Here is a 10,640-nt window from a genome sequence, read left to right on the forward strand (position 1 = left end):
CCTGCTTGAATAGCAGCGATTGTACCCTTTGGCTTATATGTATCGTCTGTGTGGGCACATCAGAAGGTTAAAGGCCATTGTTACAAGTCCGGCCACATACTGCTTGTTATTGTGCCATGTTCATATTCTTCAAACGAATTTTGTCCTTCGGTTTCATGGAACACATTATTCACCATGAGCAGGAAGCAAGGATTCTCAAAGCAATCAATGAGTGTGCCTCAACGAAATCTGCAGTCTCTTCTGATGTTCTTCAACGCACAGCATTTGGTGCAGGTTGGCTTTCGGTGAGACCAAGGTGCATGTTGCTCAGAAGAACAGTGATAAGCCACTGACATTTAAAAAATGTCAATGTCATTGCACAAAAAACAGCTACCTTTAAAAGCTCAGTATAGGCGGAAGCACCCTCCTCTTTTCGCGATTCTGTTAAACCTACAGTATCAAGCAAAAAATAAAAAGAAGCCTGCTCAACAAAGCTGGGAGATGTTTTCATCACCTCGAGCAAGGGTCTCTGTCAAGAAAATGAAGACACATGTGAAATACAGTATACTTGCAGAACGCTTTGCGCCAAAATTTATTCGAAAAATAAAAAAAATAAGAAAGGCCTAAAAGGAAAAATGAAACTTAGCGTGTGCCCTTGAATTGAACTTCTAGTTCTCTAATAGCCCAATCTATCGCGGTTAGTATGACTCTTTGCGTGAAGCCAGAGGCGCCCGCGAAGAAACTCTGCTGCTGCAGAAAGTACAGCACTGCGCCCTTCAAAATTTCAAGGACTTCTTTTAGCAAATAGGTTCGGTCTCCGTTCCTGATGCTTTGGGCCACTTCCTGGGCCTTTTTGATGAACGCGGTGAGGGAGCTTTTTGTTGTCTCCTCCCGCGTGGACGCGTCTACAGGACTAGTTGACAAAGCTTCTTCCAAGTTCCCTTTAAAGAGTTTGTGCGCGTCATGCGCTATCCAATGATCGATACCATCAGCGTGTTGGCTCGCGCCATTTCTGGATGTTGACGGCACGGGGTCTTCATTGGTTTCAGTTGAAGCATTGACTGCGCCATATGTACGGGGGCCGGGTGTCGCTTCATTTGTATCACTTGTGGCTTGCGGTTGTTTAGTACGGCCTGCGTTTGTGGTCAATTCGCTGCCGATATCGCAACAGCTGCTGCAATGTCGGCGGCGGCAGTTGCTGCGACACCGTCCACTCTTCCGCCTCGGTGCGCAACTGCTGCTTGCGCTGCATCTCCGCTTTCCAGCGTGAGCGTGCTGGTGCGGCACCTGGTTGTGGCGGCGATAATGTCCTTTGCTTCGTGCTCCTTTGCAATGGCCGCTGCTGCTGCTGCTGCTGCGGCTGCAGCTTCTGGTGAAGGAGCGGTGGGGGTACCGCTCACGGCTGCAGCGGTGGTAGCGCGAGCGTTCGAGGGGGCAGTTTGCACGGCGGCGACACCGGGCCGAGCGTGGTAGCGGGCGCTTGCAGGTTATGCAGCTGCTGCGGCTTCTGCTGCTGCTGGGGCGGCGGCGGCGGCGGCGGCGGCTGCTGCTGCGGTTGCTGCTCCTTCTGCTGCTGCTGCTGCTGTTGTTGTTGCTGCTGCGGGGGCTGTCTGTCTGTCTGAAAAACATTTATTCAGATAGGTTTTGCATCAACACTAGGTGGGCTCCCTCTTACGGGAGCCCATTGGCGTCGGCCGCCTCCCGGGCCCGCTCGACCAAGGCCCGTTGGGCCGTCAGGTCAGAGCAGCCGAGCAGGGCTGCCTCCCAGTCCTCCCGGGAAGGGTTGGGTAGGGGGGTTAGATTTGGGGTTTTCTGACATGCCCATACCATGTGGAAAATGTCTGAGGACTTTTCCCCACAGTGCGGGCACTCCCCCGTGCAAGCGGGGTCAAAGTATTTTAAGGCTGCCGGGCACAGCAGAGTTTTGGTATAAAGGCGAAGGAGAATGCGCTCCTGCGCCTTTGTGAGGCCCTTACAGGGCTTGGGATAGATGGCATGGCCAGATTGGTAGAGCTGAACGATCTCTTTGAAAGTATAGGCGGGATTGGGTTCGGGGTCCGGATCGGTGGGGGACGAAGGTGATGCCCGGAAAGTGAGCGCGCGGGCGACGGCATCGGCCGTCTCGTTTCCTTCGAGGCCCGTGTGAGCGGGAGTCCAGATAATTGTACGGTGCGAGGGGGCACCGAGATAGTCGTTGTTTTGCAAAATTTGGAGGCAAGGTACGGTATGTGCCCCTGCTCAATATTGCGGCAAGCACCCCTCGAGTCGGTGATGATGACCCTTGAGTGTTGATCTGCGGCGGCTAGCGCGATGGCAACCCCCTCCGCGTGTGTAATGTTGTGTGCACGGAAAGTGAGTCCATTTACTGCTGTGTTTTGGTGGACGACTGCGGCCGTGTACCAACCCCCATGGTACGGGCCGGAGGCGTGCACGTAGAAGACTCCGTGTTTGTGTCCGTAGTGGCGAGCCAAGGCTTCCGCCCGCGCGAGGCGTCTGCCGCTATGGTCCTCTCGTGTCATGTTGACCGGAAGAGGGCGCACGTGCAGGGCATACCTCCACTGTGATGGGATATGTACGTGCTCTTCCGTATGTATTGAATGATGGATGTGTAGTCGGGCAAGGAGGCGGCGACCCGACGGCGTTTTAGAGAGTCTCGTGTATTGGTTCATCAAGTGTGCCTCTCGCAGCTCTTTAAAGGTGTTCACCATCCCCAGGCCCAGTAGGCGCAGGTTGGAGGTGCTGACCGGGAGGTCGAGGGCACGCTTGTAGATTTTACGGAGAATGACTTCGAGTGCATTCTCGTCAACTTTGCGTAGGTGGAGGTATGGAGCCGAGTAAAGAACTCGACTGGTTACAAATGCATGCGCCAGCCGCAAGGCGTCTTTGCATCGTAACCCTCCGCACTTGTTCGAAACCCGGCGGACCATCCGGCCCACCTGGTCCCCCACCTTACGCAATTTGGCCAATGTTGTGTCAGCTTTTCGATTTTTGTGAATAAAGAGCCCCAGTACGCGGATCTCGTCGTGTTCGGGTATGGGTCCACTGTTAAGGGAGAGGTCGATTTTGGTAGTGCACTTTGGTGAGGGGCGTATGTGCACAAATTCAGATTTGGACGGGGAGCACTGAAGGCCGAATCGACGGGCATAGTTGTCTACGACGTCCGCCGCTTGCTGCAGGTTGGCCTCCATTTCTCCTACCGAGCCGTGTTTAGCCCAGATGGTGATGTCGTCGGCATACAGCGCGTGCTGGATGCCGTCGACCCTCGCCAGCTGAGCGGGAAGTTTCATCATCGCCAAATTGAATAGGAGGGGCGAGAGGACCGCTCCCTGTGGGGTCCCTCGCGTGCCTAATTGGTATGGGCCGTGTTCGCTGTCCTGAATCCGAATGTATGATTGTCGGTCAGTGAGAAATTGCCTAATGTGGTTAAAGGTGTTTCGGCTGCAATCTGTTTGGGAAAGATGTGTTAGAATAATTTCGTGGGTCACGTTGTCGAAGGCCCCCTTCAAATCCAAAGCGAGTACTACTTTGTCACTTAGGGGACATTCGATCGGGTCGATAATTTCTCGGTCAAGTTGAAGCAAGACATCCTGCGTGGACCGGTGTGGGCGGAATCCGAACATGGTGTCTGCGAAAACATTTTTGTTCTCCAGAAACTCAGACAGCCTGTCGCGCACCATCGTCTCCATTAATTTTCCCACACAAGAAGTAAGGGAGATGGGGCGGAGGTTGTCTGTGTTGATGGCTTTACCAGCTTTGGGAATGAAGGTGACCATAGCGGTCTTCCAATCAATTGCGAGGGGTGTTTCCCCGATCCAAATGGAGTTCATGTAAGCGAGGAGTGTGGAGTAGGCAGAGTCGGGAAGGTTGGCAAGTAATTTGACTGTAATTTTATCCCGTCCCGGTGCTGTTCCTTGCTTCATTTTCGCTAGGCCCGCCTTCAGGTCGTGCAGCTGGAACGGTTGGTCCATCTCCCAGTTCTCGGAACCTGCATACGAGTACGCGAGCCCTCGGGGGTCCTGCTGAGTACAGAGGTATTGATCTCGGAGTTTGCATGCCAATTTTGAAGTGTCTCCATCGAAGCAGTGAATGGCTCGTTGGAGATGTTTTTGTGTTTCTGCTCGAGTTTGGGTGGGGTCGATTAGGGCGCGGAAGAGGCGCCACGTACTCCGGCTGGACATTTGTCGCGCGGCCGTGTTGCACCGGTCCACCCAGTTAGAGTCAGCGAGTTGGGCCGCGTACTCTGCCGCTCGTTGGGTGAGCTCAGCGATGCGAATTTTGAGTTTCCGATTGTGTTTTTGCCGGCGCCATCGGCGGACAAGGCTGTGCCGGGCCTCCCAGAGGTGAAGGAGGTGGTTGTCCACCTCCGGGGTCGCCTCTGAGAGTTGAATTTGAGTTTCCGTGGAGCGAAGGGTGGAAACCAATTGCTGGGACCAGACACGGTACCCTTGCTCCTGAATGGGGGTAGAGTTGGTGTATGTTTGTCGGAATTTGGTCCAATCGGGCAATTTTGCCTGTGCGAAAGGTCTTGCCAATGGATGGGTGCGAATAGTTGTATTGAGTATGCAGTGGTCGCTACCGAGGGTTTCTTCGGTGTTGACCCAGTCTACATATTGAATGTTTTTGGAGAGGGTTAGGTCCGGACACGTGTCCCGGGTCACGGAGTTACCCACGCGAGTTGGGTGGGCAGGGTCGGTGTGGAGAGTAAGGCCCAGCGTGGACATAAGTTCCGCCAGCTTACGTCCACGTTTCTCTTCACGCGCGTATCCCCAAAGTGTGCTGGGGGCATTGAAATCGCCCACGATCACTAGGGGATCCCTGCCCGCAGCCTTTAAGGCGCGGCTAAAAAGGTCTGCGAAAGTGATGTTGGCTAACTTAGGGGAGCAATAAAGGTTGAGAACGTGTAGTGGTGGGTCCTGTTTTCGTAGCGGAAGGAGGGTCACCATCACGTACGAGAATTCTGTTTTGAGGTCAAGGTCAACGAAGTTGGCCGTGTAATTTTTATGCACGCAGATACAGGAGAGGGGGTCCTGCTGAAACGTGGTGTAATTTGTAAGTGTGGCGCCACTCCCTGGCTCCTGGAGGGCTACCACAGCAGGAAGGTGCTCGAATGTTGTGAGGAAAAATCGTAGGTTGGCCCGCTTAGCGTGGGCCTTGAAACCTCGACAGTTCCACTGGGTAATTGGGATGGGGATGGCCAATTTGGATCGGGGGATTTTCCTGAATTTAGGGGTGCCCGCCATGATCGGTAAGATTGGTAGGGGGTTGCGAAGACGATGCTCCATCGCCAGCACTCACGGGGAGGGGAGCATCCTCCATTCCGGAGAGTGAGCAACTGTCTTCATCATCTAAATCGAGTTGTCGTCGAAACATTTTGGGGTACCGGCCGGACACGTCTTTAATTGGGCCGGCTCGCCGGGTGGTGCGAGAGGTTTGCGCGATTTGTTGAGTTATGAGAGAGGGAATCATCTCTGTCAATTTGGCAATCGCGGCATTCATGGCTGCGGAGATTTGGGTTTCAAGAGCGCAAATCCGGCTGTCCATACGGGCCTCGAGGGCGTTGATCCGGGCCTCGAGAGCGGCTACCGCGCTAGGTGCCTCCGCCGGCGCTTCTGTCTCACTTTCTATTACTTCTACTGCGGGGGTAGGGAGGGGTTGCGTCAATTTTGCTTCGAGTGCTGTAATTTTCTTTAGCAGCATCTCATTTTGCGCCTGGAGAGCCGCGATCATGTTTTGTTCGGCGCTGAGCGCCGCAGGAGGAGTAGAGGGAGGGGACGAGGAAGCAGCCCTGCCCGCGTTGCTCACCTGTTTTCCTTTTTTGACGGCGTCGGCCCAGGCGCCGGCCACGCCGTGTGGTGGCGCCGTAGATTGCCTCCCGGATTCTCCTGCAGGGGGCGCTGGCTTGCCGGTCTTGGCGACGTCCCGGTGCGGCGGCCCACCGGGAAGCTCAAGATGGCGGTGTTTTTTCTTGACCGCCGTTATGGTCTTGCCGCCCTTTTGGGCGGCTATCTTGGAGTTCCGGAACTTTGCAGTGCACTCGCGGGAGTTCGTGACGTGTCCACCACCGCACACTGAACACTTGGGCACGCATTCGTGAGGGGCCCGCACCCCCCTCCACGAGTGGAATCTGTTGCCCGCACAGACCGCAAGTGTCCTGTCTCAAGTTTGGGCATGCGTCCGTCCTATGGCCGACAGCACCGCACTTGCCGCAGGCCGGGATTGTACGGTAGTAGGGTTGGACGGGTACCACCATGTTGTCATAGTGAACAAAACGCGGTATGTCCTTTCCGGCGAAGGTAACACGCGCTTTGTTCGATGTGCCAAATTTTCTCACTTCAACAATGGTGCCTGCTCTCCAACGCACCTTTTGCTGAAGTGTCTCCGTCGTGTCCGAGTTGCACACCACGATGACACCGTGGCAAACGTTGCCGCCATCTTGCCGTAGGTATCCGTGGAGCGGGACCGCTCCGCGTTCGGTGTTGACGGAAAAATCCCCTATCACTCGGTCCGCCGTCTCGAGGTCCGGGGTATGGATCACAATCAAATTTTGTTCTCTCGAAGGGAGAATCGATGCGGTCTCTGCCCGCTCGGACCCGAGGTAAGCCGTGAAAGCGGTGCCGTAGCGATTCTCGGAGAAGGCTTCGTGCAAGGAAATATGCTCACGTGGCTTTACAACGATCACGTAGTCATCCGGGTTCGGTTTTAGTAGCGGGCGAGGCTTACACTTCGTGAAGACCTTGCCCTTGTTTCCTGCAGCGTGCGAGGCAGGAGGCTGCGTCTTGCCCGCTGGGTTGCCGGACGCCGGGGCGGCGGCAGGCGCCACCATCTTGGCTTTCTCTTGCAAGCGGAGAGCGGCCGCGTTGAGGAGAGCTTGGCTTCGAATATTCGAAGGAATCGCAGAATTAGGCTCCTCAGTCGTCGGAACCGTCGTCCAGGACATCGCGTCCGGGTCGTAGCCACGCTGGGTTAGCGTAGATACGGCCATATTGCCTCGGGAAGCAGTCTTCACGCCGCCGGGCACCGGCGTCGCCGTCAGGCTGGACGGCGTCGCCCACGTGGCGGGGTGAAAAACTGCTCTAAAATTGCCGAAAACCGGCCCACCTGGTTGAAATCGGTGTCCACGTGCGCCGGGTGACTTGCTTTATCAGATGGTAACAAATTTGGTGGCGTACCGTGAAGTTATCCGTGGCTACGGCCGAGAATTGGCGGAGCCGATGCGCAGCACGTCTGAAGCGAACGCTCCCAACGCTGCGTCCCCGCTGCGGGGGCGGCGTCGCATGTGGGCGCGGTGGCGTCTTTTCATCTTCTTCAGTTGTCGTTCGTAGGAGCTGCTGCGGTGGCGGCGGCGGCGGCGGCGGCGGCTGCTGCTGCTGCTGCTGTTGCGGCTGCTGCGGCTGGTGCTGCTTCTGCCGCTGCTGCTGCTGCTGCTACTGCTGCTGTTGTTGTCGCTGCTGCGGGGGCGGCGGCGCATGTGGGCGCGGCGGCGTCTTTTCATTTTCTCAAATGTCGTACGCAAGAGCTGCTGCGGCTGCTGCTGCTGCTGCTGCGGTGGCGGCGGCGGCGGCGGCTGCTGCTTCTGCCGCTGCTGCTGCTGCTGCGGCCGCGGCGGCTGCGGCTGTTATTGCTGCTGCGGCTGCGGCGACGCCTCTGGGGGTGGCGGCGTCTTTTGATGTAGTTAAGACCTTGTGCACAGGAGGTGGTGCCGCGGCTCTTCCCCGTCTTGCCTCTGCACCCAGGGCTGCTGTTTTTGCTTGAGATACGCTCTTAGTAGCCACCTTTGTTTAAATCTGGAACCCACGCGAATGCCAGCGATGCCTTTGCCGCTTACTTGCTAATTTCTCGTGGCGCCTACCCACTACGGGGAATCGATGAAGAAGCCGGTACTTAAAGGTTAAAGGGACGGGGCAAGAAAAATACCCAAACCGAAAAGTGAATCAGGGTGAAGTAAAACATTTATGAGAATTAGGAAAAAAATTCTCCCTCAGATACCAATATAAAAAAAAATTAACTATAGAGAAACAGCAAGTTTTGAGCTTGTTTTGTGATATTAAAATAATATCGAACTCACAGTCAGTGATTTATTGAGCTCCCCAATTATTGATTTTGAAAAATAATATAGCGGTCTTTTTGTGTCACAGAAATGGCCACGCAGGTGTTCGGGTCGCTACAGCGCAATGAAGCTCCGATGGAGAGGATATTTTTGGTAGTTAAGGAAATATACCCCAATTTCGGTATGAAAATTCGAATTTATTCCTTTGATTTATAAATCGACGACATGCTGGAAGAAAGTGATCGATGTTTTCGGGTTCCTGGCAGGTAGGACACAAAGTGGTCCGTGCCAGTCCGGACATGTATAGGTAACAATTGAATGGTGGGATGCAGCGTCCCAATTTTGTAATGGAGATTTCTGATTTACGTGTGAAACATGATTTATTGTCACACCAAAAAGAGAAATGACTAAATTCTTACCTTTGGACTTCAATTTTGTGGAGCCTTGCAAAAGAGAAAATTTTCTAAACCTAGGCGCAGTCACATAAGCCGAAGTAGGCATAAAAACTATCACTCGCCCATCAAGAGATATTAGCAGAAGTGCTTCGGAATTTCATTTAAGAATATCCACCAATGTCCTGGAACGCATACAAACCACGCCAGGCTTAAGGTTGCAGAGGATTTTCGGCAGCAGACCCGCCGTGGTTGCGCAGTGGCTATGGTGTTGGGCTGCTGAGCACGAGGTCGCGGGATCGAATCCCAGCCACGGCGGCCGCATTTCGACGGGGGCGAAATGCGAAAACACTCGTGTGCTTAGATTTAGGGGCACGTTAAAGAACCCCAGGTGGTCGAAATTTCCGGAGTCCTCCACTATGGCGTGCCTCATAATCAGAAAGTGGTTTTGGCACGTAAAACCCTAAATATTATATATTTTCGGCAGCAGCAGCGGCAGCAGCTTGATCGACCGACTGTGAACAATATTTCTGCTGCACTTTTGCAGGGCCAACAGAAGTGTGCGTCGATGCGCCAGTGATCAACTTCTGAAATGCTGACAAGACGCAAGTTAACTTCGCCGATACTGTCTGAGCAGCTGCTTGCATCTGCGCAGCATCCTTCAAGGCATCGTGACGTCAACGTGACGAAGGGTATAAAAAGGCGGAACCACCTTCGGGGAGGCATTTTGGCAGCAGCAGCGGCAGCACCTTGATCGACCGACTCGGAACAATATTTCTGCTGCACTTTTGCAGGTCAGTTGGAAATTTCCTTGGAATATTTTGCTTAAATTGGTTACCTTTGCTGCTGCTGCTGTCGCCGCTCTGTTTCTTTTTTTTTTCTTCTGATTATACGTTCAAAAAAAAAAAAACGCGTGTGAACTTGTGTCTAGCCTTACCTTGTTATGGCTCCGGAAGTGTGTCCTGTCTGCAATAAGGATTGTCAAAATGGGGAGGATTTACGTGTGTGAGTTATACTTACGTATATCACTTCGGAAAGTGTTCAGGAGTTGCAGAATCGACATTCAGGTAGAAAGGTGAAACATGGCGTAAAGCATGGTGCTGTCCAACATGTCGGACCGCCAACACAATGAGCCGCCAGCGTGGAAGGTCGAACTCTGAACAGGAAACTGATTATGCCAGCTTGATATTGAGCATAAATGACAAGCTGGCACAGCTGACGACACTAAAAAGCACGGTGGAAAGTATTGAACAGTCAGTGCAGACAATATCTGATCAGTACGACACAATTCTTCAGCACATTAACCGCCAAGATAAGGACATAGCCGAGCTAAGGAAACGAGTGGACATCTTGAGAGTAGGGAACGTTCGCTTGACTCTGAGCAGATAAAGGATATCAATGACCTGGAGTGGCAAAGCAGGAAAATAAACCTTGAATTCCATGGCATACCGGAAAGTAGGGATGAGGACCTGCTGTCGAAGCTTAATGCTGTAACGAGCAGGGTGAACCGTCCCGTGCTATGAATAATGTAGCCACTGTGCTTCGCCTGCGAGCGCCTAAACATAAGGTCCCAGCAATTATTGTCCGATTAGCAAGACAGTCGCAGAAAGATCTGTTCTTCAGCAAGAAGGGAGAACTGAATAAACTGAAAACAAGCTGCTTAATGGTCGAAAATTTGACAGAAAGGAACAAGGAGTTGATCAAAGGTGCAAAGAACTGGGCGAAAAACAGCAACTTTAAGTATGTGTGGCACAGAAATGGGAGAATTTTTGTGAGAAAGCGTGACGGAACAAATGCAGTTCACATTGCTTGCACAGCGGATTTGAATTATATAGTATAGTTTCTTTCCTTGTACTTTGTTTTGTTAGTTTTTTACAAGTTACAATGGAAAGTGCACTTTCGTCGTTTACCATGGCATTAAATGCTTCTTGCTGTGTAATGTCACGTGATTTTTTTTATCTTTCTAGATCTCAGACATTGCAATTTTTCAGCGTGTTTCATATAAATGCTCGGTCTGCGATATCTAAGACAGCCAATCTCGAGTTGCTTTTTACGCAACTGGGTTTTGCTTTTGATGTGGTCATGTTGACCGAAACCTGGTATGGTGAATAGAGCAGTATATGCAAGCTTCCTTTGTATGATACATTTGTTTTAAATCGCACAGAATAGTCGTGGTGGTGGCGTACTATTGATGGTAAAAAATCACTTTCAGTGTGATGTGT

The 10,640-nt window shown here is 52.7% G+C and overlaps 1 pseudogene; it reads right to left on the reverse strand.

Moving 5' to 3' along the window:
* Positions 1-544: 544 nt before the first annotated feature.
* On the reverse strand, positions 545-7,695 carry LOC139059045 (uncharacterized; annotated as a pseudogene).
* Positions 7,696-10,640: the final 2,945 nt, after the last annotated feature.

This window comes from Dermacentor albipictus, chromosome 4 (genome assembly GCF_038994185.2).
Source record: "Dermacentor albipictus isolate Rhodes 1998 colony chromosome 4, USDA_Dalb.pri_finalv2, whole genome shotgun sequence".
In the NCBI taxonomy this organism is placed as follows: domain Eukaryota; kingdom Metazoa; phylum Arthropoda; class Arachnida; order Ixodida; family Ixodidae; genus Dermacentor; species Dermacentor albipictus.